General features: G+C 38.8%; 1 long non-coding RNA gene across 3 annotated transcripts in view; it reads right to left on the bottom strand.

The window, feature by feature from the left end:
- Window positions 1–16,202, bottom strand: part of LOC140647911 (uncharacterized) — a 42,158-nt gene extending 25,956 nt beyond the window's left edge. For 2 of the 3 annotated variants that reach the window (XR_012041016.1, XR_012041017.1), the window contains exons 1-2: window positions 16,140–16,202; window positions 15,468–15,560 (exon numbers count right to left, since the gene is read on the bottom strand). This is a non-coding gene — a long non-coding RNA (uncharacterized lncRNA). Of the gene's footprint in view, window positions 1–664; window positions 720–15,467; window positions 15,561–16,139 lie in introns of those variants that run through there. The other variant, XR_012041015.1, reaches the window with a different exon arrangement.
- Between the last annotated feature and the right edge of the window lie 881 nt (window positions 16,203–17,083).

Raw genomic sequence — 17,083 nt, 5'->3', positions numbered from 1 at the left:
GTCTTTTCCAACCTATACAATTCTGTGATTCTGTGATTCTGTATTTATCAGCTGAGCACCAGCCTTGCAGGGCGTTAAATCTGGAAGCTATTTCCTTAATCTTGATGCCTGTGGATGCACAGATGCCTTTCCCCTCAGAACAATATTCTAGGGCATTTTGGACAGCAGGGGGGAGTTGAAGGTGAGGAGGGAGATGGGGAGAAAAGGGGCATTATGAGAACACTGACTAGTTTTAGATGGGAAAGTGTCCAGATACTTACTAGAAAATAATGTATTAACCTTGCAAAGTTATTTATGCATACAAGTCAAATGTAATTAAGCAACAAATGCCTCAATTGAAAAACCGAGCAACAGCAAAGATTATCATATTTGTCTTCTAGAAGTGACATTAATTTAACTCAACTCTCAGATTCAAAATATACCATTATTTTGGATTGGTAGCTTACATTTCATTGACAGCTTTTCCCCAAAGGGATACCAGTAGGGGTTTAAACTTATCATTACAATTTTGAAAGATGTCAAAAGCTTGGCAACAGCAGTACAGCCTGCATTCAGCATCTTGGATAACCTGGAAAAGGCAATCCTTTTCCACTGTTTGTCTTCAGAGCTATTGCTCTGACCAACCTTACCTCATTAGTTTAACTGATTTTTTTCCTTTCTCTGAATGATCTTGCAAAATTATTTGTACAGGCAAACATCCTATATGTGAAGCAATTCACCTGAGAAGAAAGAAAAATTAAGCACGGTCTAGAAATCTTGTGTCTTAAGTTACTTGTCACCAGCTTGCCAGGAGCACTGGAGAGGCCGCTGCGAGGGGGAGAAGGCAGAAGGGAGGTAAGTGAGCCAACAGCAGCTCACAGCGTGCATCTGCTTCTTGCGTATACATTAGCCTTCCTCTTAAGACATGAAAATTTCTGAAAACACTCTCAGGAATTTGTCATAAGTGATTTCGAATTCAAGCAGGACAAACAGAAATAGTTAAATATTTTAAAAGAGAAATAGCCTCTTAAAATCTCCATTTTGATGGTCTTAAATTACAGCAGATTATGGGGAAGCCTGGAAAGCTTCAAAGCTAAGGGACCAAGCTTTTCACATTGAACAGCATTGTATGATTTTTAAATGTGAAAAAAATCACTTTAACTGAGGCAAACATCAGAAAATAATAGCTTTTTAAAAGCCTCCAAAAAAAAGGAGATCTGAAGGTTAGCTTTCCTTGAGTCCAAAATTCAACAGTGAAGGAGACTGGGGAGCACTGTGTTATTATGAGCCTAAGAGATCTCTGTCTTAAGGAACTCATAATAGTCACAGCTGAGGAAAAACCTCTCTGCATCTACGTGCTCATTTCTCCCTGAACTTTCAGCCTACTGGTTTGGGTTAGTGTCCCAAAATTTCATGTCATAACTCTGCAGCTTTATCTATTTTACAATGTCAAAGCTTCTGTCAGTCTGAGAAACTATTATTTAGTGTCCAAATGTGAACACACGTGCCACTAGGAAAAGGATCTATAAAAGTGGTTATGGTCCATTTACTTTTAAAATGTTAATTTAAAGTACCTATACTGTGGATGTAATGATGAAAATTATATATAATTTTAAAATAGACATCACCTGAAAAAATGACTTACAGATTGCAGGACATTGGTGAAAATATCCAATGCCATATGGAGACTATGTATGAACTATATTCACAGTAATGGTAATGTGTGAGAGAAACAATCACAGTGAATTATTTCCCCTTTCACAGGTATAGATAATGTAGTAATGGAGCTTGATTTCATTTACAGATTGACAAATGTTAACCTTTATGAGATGCTGTTCTTTCCACTGTTAAAGGAAATTGAAAGTTCACATTGAAAGGAAGTGTTGTTTTTAAAATAAAATGCAAAAGGCAAATCATTTCAGTACCTTAGTTGTAAGATCCAAGTTGGCTTTCCTAGATGATGGAAAAGACTTTATAAAGCAAAATAAATTATGCTTTGATGATACGATTAAGTCTGGTTCAGCTTTGAGAAGTAATTAACTAAGTTAAGGGACTAACATGAATCTCACGGATACAGTTATCTAGGGAGTTTTTTCTTCTCAAACACCAGCAGTGCAAATTCATCTCAGGACCAGAGGACCATATATGGTTCCTTTCAGACCTCATAATTACATCACCAAAACCAGAATTGTTTCCCAAACTCTGGACTATTGTATAAAATAGTATGCGCTTAAATTCATTGCATGAGTTTACCTATGCACCAAAAGTTTACAATGAAACTTTTAAATGTAGAAGCACCCTTTAAGGCAGTCCATATAGCCTGTCATTTTGCTCAGTATCCGGTTCCCAGAGGTTTTAGAGACTGAAGGGAAGAAGTAAAAGGGCATATTGCAAACATACAGAGAGAAAGCATTTCCCAAGCATATGGTTATTCACAAGTAAATCTTCTCGTTCTAATTCTTCATAATAAGTACATTTATACTGTGGTAGCACGGAACATCATCTGAGAATAAATCCTTTTCCAAAACAATCTCAAAAGCCACATTGTCATCTAAACTAGAAATTTCCTGGGCTGAATGGGGAAAGCTGGAGCCCACTGGCAGGACCAACATCAGAGAGGAAAAGGAAAGGTGAAGGGACTAAAGTAATCACAAGTGGTGAGATTAAAGAAATGCCTTTGAAGAAAGATGGGGAGAGTTTGGAAGGATACTTGAAGAGGTAAATAGTGAAAATTGTCAAGAATAGCCCCAGCTCCTTTACCTAGAGGCTAAGTGCATACAGCAACAGGCACAGAGGGCACACACTGCCAATTTATGGCAATATAGGCATTGCATGGGACGTAGGGAGGAAATATTTCAGAAGTGGAAGAGCCTTCCGAAAAAGGGTTTAAATCCTCCTAGTGATTAGAAGTGAAATTAAAGTTATTTTCAAGCCCCTTAGGGCTCAATATTTCCCTCAGAAAATATACCTGCAGCAGACATAACTGAAAAGACCTGTGAAACACTGGCAGGAGATGGCTCTGAATTGCTTGTGTGAAGCATTGGCTTTACAGGCCACATAGGTAGTCATAAGCCACCTGCCGATGGGGGTCGACAAGACACAGGTTGTCAGTAGGTGAGCAAAGAAACAGATTTGAACTGATTCAGGGTGTAAGGGAGTGCACGGAGGAAGTGCAGCCTCATACTCACACCCTGAATCAATTAAAATATTAGGGTACATCGTAGTGTCTGCTAAGAGAATAAAAGAGGCCAGGATGAAAACATATGTTCTCCTGCATGAGCTGTCATGGCCAGTGGTACCCAAGCAAACCAGGCTGGCAACTCCTAGGTGTAAATCAAAAATCTGTAATCATCTTTGGGAATAAAAGTAGTAGGTGCTCAACAGTGCAAAATGCTCCTGACTTTCCCGTAGTAGGAAACCCCTCATCTCTATTGCAAGTACTAGCAAAACAAAACAAGGGCTCAAAAGAAGCACAAGTTATCCTTTCCTCATGTTCTTCTTTAAAGGCAGTGTCTAAATATTGAATTTTTATATTACAAATGTACCAACAACAAAGCAACACAGCAGGATATCAGTGTTAGCTTGCTGCAGTAGATTTATCAAATATCGTTTTGTTACACCAAAATGCTTATGCCAAAAATGCCACAGGAATCCAGAGGAAGTAAACAAGGGCATGTATCAGCTTTTTCAGACTTTCTACCATATTGCTATACGTCTTGCACTGACTATTTACATTATCTCACACTAAATATTCTGGTCATACAATTCAATTAGCAAATCACAACTCAAGAAAGTTATCTACTTTATAACAATTTAAATATTTAAAGCAGCCAGCCCCCATACATATAAACATCAAAAGCTATGTAAATATATGGGGAACATAAAGCATGTGAAAAGTTGCAGACAAAGCAATAGACTCTCAAGTATCCTCAAGCTGTAACCCTAACAAAAGTGTATCTTGGAGACTGTTCTCATAATTCCACCCCATGCCTTCCCTCTTCCCTCCGGCAAAACAACAGGGAAGATGGGAGAAATGACATCATAGGTTTTGCTTTTTGAAGAGTCCCATAGGCAGCTAAAATATTACACGGTAGTTTTACTTAACTATTGCTAAAGCCACAACAACACATTCCAAAATAATCCCAAGCACTCTTCCAACTGGAACAGATTTTTCTTGCTCTGAGCTCATTTAAAAAGGATTTTTGTCTTCCCTTAGCACTATGTACAATCAAGCCAACAACATAAGAAGCCCAAACAGTAAGTTTTCATCTACCAGTATGGGGGCATGAGAGAAAATGGATATTTAACACTAATACCAGATAATAAGGCTGTTACATAAAATTCAGTAAGCTCAGTGGGGAGCTTTTCATGTACAGTTCCTGCAAACCACTAATTAGCAGAAGAACCGCACAGAATGTGCATGCCCCCTACGTTCTTCCTTTTATTGGAGGAAAGCAGCAGGGTTGATTTCTTTTTTAATATACTGAGATCAGCATCATTTAAGGCAAATACCAAGCCCCATTTGTTGACAACCCGCTGAACCCTTGCACTGATTCTTGTGCCCATCTTTGACGTTCGTGGGGAACTGCACAACACAGAAAAAAAGAAAATTATAATGATCTTGCCAGTATTTGAGTGCCTCTGAATAACTTTCTCCTTTTTATGGGTTCTCAGAGGACATACTAGTGGGAAGCGTGTACTTTAAAGCTTCTTCCATGAGCCAGTCAATCCAGATGGATGATGGGCTGCATGGAGCACAGCTGAAGTCAGTGAGCCCTGCCAGGAGCCAGTAGCTGCCCTGTCATGCAGCAGTGTTGGGACCACATTGTACTTTTTACAGCTGTGTCATGAAATGCAAGATGCCATACAACAGTGCTGTAGAAATGTAATAAAATCCCATCTTGGATATGTTAAGCATTTCCTTCCTCAGAAGTTACTACTGACATGCTGCTAATCCCTCCAGCTGCACCCTGGACAGGCCCATCAGAGGTGACCATCAACATTCTCTTGGCTTCAACCAACCCCATAAACCTGTCCAGCCACCAGGTTTACTGCTTCTCAGAACAGGACACATGGATACTAGGAAAAAGTATTTCTATTTCTTTTTAAATGTGAAAGTTCAGCTATCACATTACATCAAACTGCATAGTATGCACTAAGATATTTCACTGATTCACTCTCTCCAAACAACAGCAACTGAATTTTATGTATGCTTTCACTAGGGTACCATCTCTCTGCCCCCACCCCCAGCAGTTTCTTTCTTTGTATAAAAACATGTTATTACTGTGGGAAAATTGAAAGAAGAGAATTTATAAACCAATACTATTAAACATTTGATTCCTAAGAAGCTCTCAAATTCATTTAGATCTATCTCCTCTTTCCCAAATTTTCATTTTTCCAACTATCACTATGAATATTTATGATTCAAAAAGTTATTTTTTATTTTGATAACATCATTTTAATTGAGTTTATCAGACAAAAATGGCTATCATGGTCTATCAGCCTACTGCAAATGCTGCTCAAGGGACTAAAAAGTGAATGCTAAGCAGAGAACATAGACCCTTTCACTCTCATTACCTATGTTAAAGAAAGACAAAAAGCCGACATATATGTTAAACAGAAGTCATATTAAGTTGGAGGGTATTTTCCCTAAAGAGATATGCACTAGATTCTTAACCCTTACCTGCTGTTTTCAGAAGCACATGTCCTTTCCTCCATCCCTTAAGACAGTGTGGGACAGGTATGTGTTAATACACACATATTGACTGTGTGCTTTGCTATACACAAGGAATTAACACTTGATCTAAATATAGTAGGTTTAGTTTAATCACAACTGATCTCAGGAAAAAAAAAACAAAACAGTCAAACACTCAACAAAAGCATGAAACTTGTCATCGAAGTCAAGCATTTAGTGTGTCCTCAGTCCATGGCTAATTTTTTGTTCTTTAGTGCATGTTATTCAGTCTAGCATTTCACTTTTTAATATCAAATTATGTATTGCAGAGCAGTGGCAGAAGACTGTATTCAAAGCAGATATTAGTCCCCTACTTGAAACTTTTCTCAATCTTCTCTTTTTCATTCAGACACCAACCACATTCCCAGAAGACACCAAACAATATTCCTTTCTCATCACTGTTTATAAGGTTTGTAAGAAGTTTTGAAAGAGATCTGTCAAAATATAGTAAAACTACAACATTTCCAAAAAAGCCCCAACTGAGTAACAGGAAGCTAGGCATTAACACCCTACTGAACTTTAAACTCTTAACAGGTCATTTTTCCTGGACTGTTAGACTCAAAAAAATTGGAAGCAAAAGGTAAGGATGGGATTAGGCAAAACTATAAGTCTAATGCAGGTTCGTATCTGTGAAGTACAGTTTTATAACTTGACCTACTCTTTTGTGAACTTTCAGTGCAGTGAAGGTCTATGGACAGCCTGAATCAGAAACTACTCCTTTGCAGAACTTCACGACGGGGTTATAGCACAGAGTGGGAATGTCAGATCCTCAGCAAAAAAAATGGAAGAGAAATGTTCCTGCTAGCTAAGAAGTAGAAACACCTCAATTCCAGCTAGCTACTGTGGAGAACAAAACATCCCTTTTGTGATTACAGGGTGCATGACTACATGGTTACAGCTGGTTCGCTGTCATGGAACTAGACCAAACAGACGTTAGTGGCAGCAGCAGAAAAGTAGAAAATAGCATAGATAAGAAATGTCCCAACAAACTGGGGGAGATGAAGGGACATCAGTCTAATAGCAGAAAAACCTATAGGCATAATATCAAGGACATTGCAATGAGGGCCTTTGCCTCCACCGATGACACTGTAGATCAAACACCAGCTTTGTTCAAAGATCTGATCTCTCCTGCTGAAAAGAGGTATTGAGATAAAGCCCTAAGAACAGTCTTGAGGGAGCATTGAGTGAAGCTAAGACGAGAACAAGATAAGCCTCTTTTTTTAATGTGTTGCTCTAATTGCTCTCTGCCTTTTGCACCTAGTTTTCAAAAAACATTTCTATGCTACTCACATCCTATTGCCAGCTGTGAGTGCCCACATACCGAATACATGTCCTTTTCACTGACAATTTGAGTTTTAACTGATCATCACTGCCTAAGATAAGGTTCTGCATGCTCCCATTAACCAGTTCCATGTGGCTCTTGCCAGAATCTTGGAGATGCATTTCCTCAAATCTCCCTTTTCCAGCCAAACCCACCAAGTACCAGCAAGCATTAACCTAATGTAAAATTCCATGTTCTCCTTACCCAGTTAGTTGGCAGTGTTCTGTTACCCTCAAAATACCCCACGTTTCACACTGACCTGTTACACCTGTCTCCCAAGGTATCTGCACTACTGCTGTTGATGGTAGTTCTTCATTAGGTTTGGACACACCACCTCCTGCTACCTTTAAAGATAAATCCATTTAATATTGAGAGCTCCACCTAGAATTGAATTCAGGAACCAGGAAATTCCAACAGAAACTTAACTCTGAGCAGAGGCTGCAGAACAGACAAAGGTGGCATTCATTTTGCTTGTATTGATAATGATGGGATTAGACTAGCTATTTTTGCCATGTCTTTACAAAAAATCACTGGCTGTTCAAACAATAAACCAGGAAGCACACTTAGTATCCTTCCATTTTATCATACAAATCAAAGCAGACCAGGGGCTTACTGACAAGAATTCCAAATTTAAGTAAGCAATAAAATTCATGCTTCCTCACTCATCACAGGCCCTGAAAAGGACTACTGCTTTGTGTTTCATACAACTGTATTTACTTAGGCCAAGAAAAGCACCAGAGCAGTATCTTACTGTGCATATCAAGGGTCATCTGAATAAGAGTTGTAAAGGATAACCTGGCTGGAGAACTGGTGCTCTCTCTAAGATACACACAGTTGCATAATAGCAGTTATTCGTATCAATTACAGATGTATATGTGTAACTCCTTCACTTAGTAAGAAATACATAGATCCTATAGATTACACTACATAAACATTCACTTTTAATTTCTTATTGAAGAGACTATATGAGCACAGTCTGCATTAGAGAAAGACAGAGATGATAGAAGAGTTAAGCAAGGGGCTGTGACAACCGGAGGTGACGCAAGAGAAGGAAACAAGCGAAAGAGGGAGAGTAGGGAGGTAAAGACAAATAGAAAAATTGGAAGAGCAGTCTGTAGAACAGAACAAACAAACACATGCAATTGGAATTGGGTAAAAAACAAGTGAAAGAAATATTTTGAACCTAAATAATGCAAATCCTGTCTTTTATTCTGTATGGGGTTTCACACTCCTTTACTGGCTTATTCCAGAGCTGTGAGTAGGTAAAGAACCAGTAGCTGCATCCACAATAGACTGGATATTAGGAAATTTTAATTCACTGAAAGGGTTATCAAGCATTGGAACAGGCTGCCCAGGGAAGTGGTTGAGTCACTGTCCCTGGAGGTATTTAAAAGACGTTTTGATGAGGTCCTTAGGGACATGGTGTAGTGGTGGTCTTGGTAGTGTTAGGTTTACGGTTGGCCTCGATGATCTTAAAGGTCTTTTCCAGCCTATACGATTCTGTGATTCTGTGATTCTGTGATTCTGTGAATAGGAAAGGTTCATTGGAGATTTTTTGGTATCTCTATTTCTTATTCTTCTCAAACAAAGCCAGGTTCAAATGACTTGTCTGAAGTGGAATTATCCTGTAAAATATTTTGATATGGGGAAAAATCTGTAATGGAAACATTTTACTATCTGCTCTTATTTTCCAACTTGCAGCATAGTTCCTTCTTCTATTCTTCACTTCTTCTTTATGTAGAAATTGTAAAACCTTAACACGTTGACTGAAATCTTGTCAGACATGCAGGTCTTTCAAATATGCCCAGGCAGGAGACAAGGTACATGAAACTTAATATGCTGTCTTAGTTTTGGATGAAAAGTCTGATTTACAAAGTGGAGAAGCATTTAAACATTTTGAAGAGTCCTCTCCAACCTGATGACACAACTAGGACCCCAAGCTGTCAGTTTTTCCCCTACAGCCAAGGTTGATGGAGTGAGACATACAGCTTCTCCCTGTCCTGTAGACTTGGATCCCCACTGGTACATTCCATGCTTTATCATGTGTTACCACAACTCTGGGGCTGCCTATTGAGAACTCAAATTTTCAAGTCTGTACAAAAATATAAATAAAAGTTTTGCTATATTTAGCATGCATACTTAGGTAGGCAAACAATAAAATCAGTACATTAGAGCTTTTATCAGCCCTGTTCCAGCGGTGTCTGATGTTACACTGTATTACTGAAACACTGAATGTTGAGCAATGCTACAAGACACCCAAAATACTAAAGAAAATAAAAATTCATTAAAAGGACATGCACTGTTGCATCTAAGATGATAATAACATTTTACAATTTCTTTTACTTGCTAAAAATAACTCCCCCAAAAGATCAAAGCAACAGTAATGAATGTTTATTAATTTAGCCCGAAACTACAAGATAAAACTAAAATTTCTAGATGAGTTATTAGCAATGGAAATCAAAAAGCTTTTTAATCTAAAAATGTTGCTCTCTCAAAAATTGAAAAGACTCAGGTGTTCCCAAACCTTACCAATTCATGAACTTTATGTTCCAGCCACAAAAGAAAAACAAAGATCAGTAACACATAAACCAGAGTAACAGAAGCTTGCTTCCAGCACAAACATTGTCAAAACTCCAGCTCTAAAATCAGACACATTCTTGGTTACTGTTATCAGCTTGGCTGTTACACTAAAATGAATTTTCACAAAAAAAAAGAAATGTTACATTTAGGCTTCGAATAAATCTTGAACGGCAGAGCAATTCCAGGAATAGCAGCTCAGATCTCTTATGGCCAAAGCAGGACCCAGCTTATAATAAAGATTGCTAATGAATGTTAACGGTCAGCATGCATGCATGACAACGTAAAGCAGTGGGAATATTTTGAACGCTGGCTGTCTACTGAGGGCACAAGTTTGTGTTATAATGAATGGAGCACTCACTTCGCCATTATTAGAAGCATCTGTCCTAGGACCATTTGGAAATTGATTGAAATTCAGGCCTTACCAGCAGTTATAACATTTGTTCATATTTTATTTCCGCAAGAAAGTAAACGTGCAGTTGAATTTTTTTCCGAGTTTAACATGGTTGGCAATTTTAGAGACAAATTTAAACAGCATTAACATGGCTTTTTTTTTTTTAATCCACTTTCTGATTGGAATTTTCATCTTTGATACAATATTTGCCTATATTTCTGTAGTATACATATGTATACACATATGCAAAAATATTTTAATTTGGCAGTTGCAAAGATGATCTTAATTTGCTTTATCCTGTGTTTTCCTACACATATATATATGTATGTTTATATATATGTGTGTATATATATATGGTACTGTACTGCATTACATCCACTGACTGTTTTTCCAGAGGATGCTCACCAGACCAACCATGGATGACCAGCATACCTTTATAGAGCAGTTACTCAACATTTTGCCTTTTTCTTGCTGCTCAATGCACTGCCCTCGACTCTATTTACTGCACAATATGATTATTAATTATTTTTTCTATTACAGGATACATTCTACAATATTATTACTAAAACGCATGAGTGGCTCATGAAAATTTATTTGTATCCATACCCTGAAGTGGATTTATCCCCACCTTCCAGAGGAAAAGACAAGGTACAACCATATCAACACTGTAAGCACCAGTTAACTCTCAGTGCTCATATTCCCAGTGTATTTCATACAGTGTAGTAATTCAAAGTCAGGTGAATTATGTTGTGGATAAGAAACATTATCACTTAACTTTTGCAAGCGTCTGCTCTTGATTCAGTTGCAGTTTTCATAGTCTTTTTAAAGGTCTTATATCTTAACCCAGTTGGGATTTTTTACCCTCCCTAGATGAGCAAGAGAATACTTAATACAAAGGCAGCCTCCTATTAAACATCAAGCCATTTCTTCAAAGTACAAGGCTGCTAAATTTCAAGAAAGGAGAAGATATTGTCTCCTTTGTTCTTTGAAATTGTTTAGTCTTCATCAAAAAAGTTTTAGCTCATTTCCCCACCCCCAGGTCCACTTGAGACAGATATCCAAAATGGAAAATTTCCGTTCAAACTGTTAAAGCTCAGCAAAAAAATCACAGAAAACTGAGTGCAAAATTTTACAATGGGAAATACTGGGCATTATGGATTATGTTATCACCTAGGCTAATAGCATGTCTCTAAAATTACCTTTCAAATGCTCCAAGTAACACATGTAAATAATTTAAGAAGCTTGCCAATGAATTACAGGTCTTTTTCATGGGTTTGGATGAAGAGAGCACACAGCTGTCAAAAGGCTGGAAAGTGACCTGAGAGCAGGAGTTTGCTGCCAAATTGTTTCAGGATGCTGATGAGATCCAGTTTTGGGGATGGGTCGGGGATTCTCACCATATTCATCTTAGGCCATTTGAGTCCAACCCCACAACCTTTTTAGATCATCGCAAATTTGTGGCATCTTTTTTCATTACCATACAACAGTATTTCTGTTTAAATGAATTCAGTAACTATAAACTCCAAATTTACCTGCCTATAGAAGAGCCTGAAAATTTTGCCCATTCTGATGGGGATGAAACATACTCATATGAAACAGAAAGCTACATAATCTAAAACACATTTTTAACTGTTAGGCATTTCTTCACTAAGGTATTCATTATCCTGTGTGTGTGTGTGTGTGTATATGTGCATATAAAACAAAACAGACGTTAGCCCAGATCCTGCAGCTGAGGTCCCCAAATGCGTATATGAATGTGTGGGTGGGCATTGCAGAGCAGGAGGAAACTTTGCAGGGAAAGGTAAAAGAATCAGTTCTGGGGCGTAGAGACAATTTATAATTACTGTAGGTATTACCTGGCATTTACCTGTAACCAAGGGCTGGTGCTGCACATCTAAGTGAAAGGGAGTAAGTTTAAATGTTTTATAGCAGCAGCAAATTAATGGTTAGTAAAATCATTTTTATGGGATGTACATAAAATAGCAGGTGCTTTCCAGACAAAAAGAAACTGCTCAAGTTTAGTGAGTTTCCAGCTGAGTGATATTTGCTTTCATCTGTCATGGCATTATTTGGAATATACGCAGAACATCTCCTAGAAGAATAGTACATATTTCCGTGAAAGAGAAAAACACATTTTCTGGATATGAGGAAAAGAGATGCGTTAGAAAAGTGTGCCAGTATTGTCAGTTCTAAGATATAAAATAGAGAAAGATGAGGGACTTAACATTAGCTATACTGAGTATCACCATGCCTTTGAAGCAACTGAATCCCAGAGCAGAAAAACAGTCATGCCTCACGTGCCTTGGAAAGAAACTCACAGAAAAAAAGCACGTGGCAAGGGAAGTCAGGGGACTGCTCAGCCTGCTTCATGTTTTTAATTGGCTGCTTTATATGCAAAACCTCTTGTAACCCCAAGTCATGTGCTCACATCTGCCACGTATGTTCACACACCCAAACCCCTTTCTGTGCTCAGGACCTGCAGCAATAGGTTATCTCCCTTTCCTTGCAATACGGCCCCAAAGGTAGACATCTTTTACGAAAAAGACGTGGGGCGTAGGGCACCCACCAGCAGATGGAGGACTTGAGCTCAGTTCCCTCAAAATAGGGAAATTCAACACCCATATTCACAAAAAGAAGGCTCAGACCACCAGGCCACAGATAAAACTTCATCTATCATCTTATGACTGTGCCACCATACGATAGAAAATCCAAGACACTCAGAATCGGGGTGACTCCAAGTGAGAGGGAGCCTGAATCTGAAAGCTCAGTGTTGGCTATCGGTGGAGGCCATAGCCAGCAGGAGGCATAATTCAGGCCTCCCTGTAGACAATGAACATCCCCACTGTCTTATGCTTACCCAGAGGAGTTTGCACCCTGTCCACACCCTATCTTCTTTTGGGATGTAGGTGTTCTTAAAGGTTGAAACAAAAGCCATCACTGCTCTTGGATAAGACTTTTGTTGCGTACATCCCTCTGTGTTAAGCTGGGAATGCAACACAGTCTATCTGCCAAGAAGGGCAGGCTCACCACGCTGGCCTTTTGCCAAGGATGTGTTGTCACAGAATCGCAAGAGAGCTTTAAGAGGAATGAAATAATAACAGTAAAAAGAAGACAGACGGAAACGTGATTGATCTGATCTTTACGCTGTTGGGGTAATATCTTCTCAAAACACAGATACAACCAGGTATGCAGCTCACAATCTCAGTTTTCTTTTGTAGGTAGCTAGATTTAGTGAGACCTGCTGCAGGCTTGAAAGACACTTCTCACCCCGGCTGTGAAGCTGCTTTATGCAGCTTCTGGAATAATCAGGGTGCAGTTCATCAAGCAAGTTTAGACTATTTTTAAAAGCATACTAGTATTATAGGGCAGGAGCACAAAACAATGAAATGGAACTTCATAATGAATAAAAGCAATTTGCAACTTTAAGTCTAGACTGGCTACCAATCTCCATAATATGATATACTCTAAAATCATTAAAAAACATTGCAATGCATTAAATCTTGCATTTGAGGGGTGACAAGCCAGTACATATAAGATGTCACATGCTAAATTCTGTTGAAGGAAATGAAGTCCATTATATCACATTTTTGCTAGAGAAAACAGTGTTTTGGGTATAGTAGAAGGCAACAGACCCCCATCTCAGGCCCGTGGGAGAAGTAGGAAACCCTAACTTTAGACTTCATTACCAATGACTTATATTCCCAGTAATCTGCAGGACCCTGGAGGGGGATATAGATCTATCATCAGTACCAAACTTAATACTCAAAACCTTAAGAGCGAACACAAAAACGTTTGGTATTGGTGACATAGCCCCTACCCTCGGAGTCACCACAGAGCAATGAGGAGTCTTCTAAGCTCCCATATTGGGGCTGCATCAGGATGCAGGCATCTTAACCTGCTGGCATGCATTTACTAACTATCAGCAAACTTTAAAAAGTATTAATAATGTCTTCTGTCAACAGTCATTAGATCAAAACTGGGGTCTTCCTCACGAGTATACTGCTCCCCAGTAACTGCCAAGTAGGTAGCTTTTCGTGGTGTGTCACACTGAGGGTATCTAATGCAAAAGGGTGGAGTTGTTGACCTGAATAATTTACAATGGCTCAGCTGAGTTTTTTGTGGAGCAGGGGATGTAAGCACACATGAAACAAAGACCATATGCTTAAACTAAAAAATCCCTTCCATTCTTTATTTTACAATCACATTGTATTTTACAGCCTTATTTAGATTTATGAATAGTCAATTCTATATTTATAACTATCATAAAAACTGAGCAGCTTATTGTTTTTGTAAACCTAACCTCAGATCTAAGCCAAGAAAAGTAAAACTAAAAGCTTTCTAAAAAAGGAACATTGTTCTTACACCGACAGAGCAGATAGAAAAATAAAATGTCTAAAACGAAATGGGCTTTGCTGGTCAAGGGGAAGTAGTGTCATGCAAAGAGAAAACGTGGTTCATAGTCAAGTTTGCCACCTGACCTTCTGTGAGGCTTCTAAGCCCTCAGGTCCTTCCTTCAGCTTAACCTGCTCTAAGGATACTAACTAAGGAACACAAGTAATTATGCTGAGCTCCTTCCCGCTGTGTCTTTATGGGAAAGATAATTTATCACTAGTAGCTACGACAAATTAAAGAACTTACACCCTTGGAAAACAGTCTGTTCTGTGGTTAAGCTGCGAGGCTTGGGAAAAGGGAAAGTGGATACTCTTGGTAATGCAAGTGCTACACTGAACAGGAGGCTTGGTTAAAAGATAACAAACCACTCAGTACACATACAGGTTATTTAGTACAGCACATACCTCTTGTTCAAGACAAAAAGAAAATTCTCTTCCTTCTTCCACTAGCTAGTACAGTGAGGCCATCCCAATAAACACTTCCTATATTTAAATTGACAAAAGCTGCATCAACTATCTTTTCTAGTATTCAAAAGGTTAAGAAAGGAGTGTTAAAGGTATGTCAGTCCCACAATTAAAGTAGGATCCTGTTATGCTGGAAACAGCACTAATAGCTTCTCCCATACATCATAAAGTCACTGCACTGAAGCCTACTCAGAATCCTTTGAAAGTCATGAGAAAACCCAGCAGAGAAGTCTGGTACAGACAGGAATTATTTACAGTTGCGTAGGGATAGAAAGGTTCCCTGAACAAGCAGCACAGCAGATTTCTCAGTAAAACACAGCTACCAAAACTAATATATACTATGCAAACTGTAACTAAAATGTTAAATCTCCAAATTTTAGGGAAGGAATTTATAAACTTTTCTAAAGCCCTGAAATTCAAAACTTAGCTTGAAAGGTTTCCAAGACCTATTTCCATTTAGGCTATATCTCTCTACTAAAACCATACATCATATATTCTAAACACTGCTGTTGCATTGCAATGAAGCTGCAGCACACTAGTGGCTTGGAAGGAGGTTGCCACATCTCAATCATTCTACTTTTCCCAAGAGAGATGGGGCTCGCTTACCTTTATTACGGTCACACCACTTCCTAGATCCCAGCGCTAACAACACCTGGACTCTTCTTCTGACAGTATCCAGAAGGCTGATGGTAGGGAGAACTGCCAGAACATAGGAATTGTTAAAACCAGGAGAGGCTGGAGTTCAAAACTGGAAGTTTTGTTATTATATCTGTATATTATATCTGTTATTATATCAGAACTGGAAGTTCAGGCAGGGCAGGGGACTAAGCAAAGAGGTAGGGTTAGGGGAAGAACAGGAGGCAGGCAGAAAAACAATCAAAGCAGCAGGTACAGGCAAAAGAGAAGAGAAGAGTGAGGAAGAAATGAAAATGCTAGAATATTTGAACTACAGGTGACCATTTCAGTGGGGAAGGGCAATAATGCATCATCCCTTTCTTCTCAAATTCAGATTCTGCTTACAAGTTCTCCTCCGTGTGTGAGCTGAAGAACATGGTTAGGAAAATGCAGAAGGTTGCAGTGTGCATGCCACTCCCAAGAACTTTTAAAACTCAAACCTAACCAAAATTGGAATGACAGGTTATCAGTCTAGACCTTTCCAAGAGACAGAAGTCATCCAAGCTTTTTGTTTAAAACTGTCAGAGTTTTCTTACAGCAACAGAGAAGCATTTACAATGTAAACAGCAGAGGCCTCATAACTACACTAGCCAGACAACTCACCAGGACGTTTCCATCTCCCACTACAGTTCATCTCAGAGCCCTGCAATATCCCCAGCTGCAAACTGCAATAGTGATGGATGACTTATGCAGCTGATACAGAAAACCAGAGTGCACAGCTTGCCTTGCTTCATCATTCCTCAGATATTTAGCATAGCTTTCCCCTCCTTCCCTTACAATTCACAGAAAGGCAGATGGCTACATTTTTCCACACTTTGACGGAAGAAAAGGACTGTCAGCTGCTTGCCTTTATTTAATAGTTGTTTCAAGAGCTTTTCAGCAAAGAGAAAAAAAAAAAGACAAAAAGCAAAACGAAAAAATCTCCCTAAAAAGCAAACCAATGCAGTATTTCCAAGCCAGAAGGCACAATCTGATTAGGCCACTTAAATGATGGCATGGATTTCACTCTTACCAGTAGATTCTTTGACAGATAAAGGTCGGTCAATCATTCAGTAATGAGGTGACTGGTAATAGTGTTTATGTATCAAAGTTTGGATGCTAACCTCTCAATACTAGTAGGTTTTCTTGTGTTTTTGCTATGTAAGGAAGATCACTTCATTGCTTCTTTTGGCATTACTAAATGTGGTTTTGGGATGAGGAATGCAAAATGGACTTTTTTTAATCAGAAACATACTGCAGTAACTACATTACTATTTGGTATTTTTAAGCAGTCTACTTAGTTACAAAGCAATCACCTATCAGTTACCCATCTGCCTTGGAGCTTGGTGGCACTCTGGTGTGAGTGTCGTCCCATATTCCAGAAAGCTATACGCAGCAGGAGTGGAAAGGCCAGAGGATTCACATTTCTGGTAAGCCAAGTCCCCAGTGGATTAAGACCTATTCTTCTCCTTAAAGAATGAATGTACATGTAAATCCCAGTGTTTCCATAAAACATTTATAGTTTTAGAACAGCAGAGCAAACATGGGCCAATTGCAAGGATTTTATT

This window comes from Ciconia boyciana, chromosome 2 (genome assembly GCF_034638445.1).
Source record: "Ciconia boyciana chromosome 2, ASM3463844v1, whole genome shotgun sequence".
Classification (NCBI taxonomy): Eukaryota; Metazoa; Chordata; class Aves; order Ciconiiformes; family Ciconiidae; genus Ciconia; species Ciconia boyciana.
Note: the sequence above shows the minus strand (reverse complement) of the source record. Positions and strands in the feature narration are given on the sequence as shown.